We start from the raw sequence: 1053 nt of genomic DNA, 5'->3' as shown, positions 1-1053 counted from the left end.
AAACGGTTAATTTAAAATGTCATCTCCTAACTTAACAGATTAAGCCAGAGGACCGAAAACAGAATAAAACAGGACTGGACAGTATGTCACTTATACAAGCTGCTTTTATTTCTAGTACAGTATGACAATTTTTATTTTGGGGGGGTGGGGGGGGTGGGTGATCCTTGACAGTGCATAAGAGCGAAAAGCGACGGCGTTTTGTTTGTAAGAGAACAGGTTGTACTACAAATGACTTGATTTATTGATATCACGTGTATGTATGACACCTAAATTAGTGTATTTGTTTATTTATTTATTTATTTATTTATTATATGTGTAGATGAAGGTTAATTCATATGACTGATGCTAGGAATGTCTGAAATCTCCTTAGAAGGATATTTTGGCCCTGAGAAGGGCCGAGTTTGGTGTATACTAGGGTGGTCGATTTAGCTTATGCACGCTCTCCACGGATACGGCGAGCAAGCTGAATGTCCTTTGGCATGATGGTGACACGCTTGGCGTGGATGGCACAGAGGTTAGTGTCCTCGAAGAGACCGACCAGGTAAGCCTCGGATGCCTCCTGTAAAGCCATGACGGCAGACGACTGGAAGCGAAGATCGGTCTTGAAGTCCTGGGCAATCTCGCGCACCAGACGCTGGAAGGGAAGTTTCCTGATGAGCAACTCGGTGCTCTTCTGGTAACGACGGATCTCACGCAGGGCGACCGTTCCGGGCCTGTAACGGTGAGGCTTCTTCACACCCCCTGTGGCAGGAGCAGACTTGCGTGCTGCCTTGGTGGCCAGCTGCTTACGAGGAGCCTTGCCTCCCGTGGACTTGCGAGCAGTCTGCTTGGTGCGAGCCATGGTGAACAACTGTGGTTTGTGATGGCCGGCGCCGAAAAATTTTTGCTTATATACGCCGTCTCGAGGCGCTTGCTCGAGCGCCATTGGCTGCTCGACTCGCCTACGTCACCCCCCGTTGTTTTTTGCCCTCCCCTCCTTCCTCTGGCTGCAGCCAACAGGCGGCTCACCTCAATCACTATTATCGCTGATTTTGCTCTATTTTTTGGATTTGT

This window comes from Procambarus clarkii, unplaced genomic scaffold, assembly GCF_040958095.1.
Source record: "Procambarus clarkii isolate CNS0578487 unplaced genomic scaffold, FALCON_Pclarkii_2.0 HiC_scaffold_2039, whole genome shotgun sequence".
Lineage (NCBI taxonomy): Eukaryota > Metazoa > Arthropoda > Malacostraca > Decapoda > Cambaridae > Procambarus > Procambarus clarkii.
Note: the sequence above shows the minus strand (reverse complement) of the source record.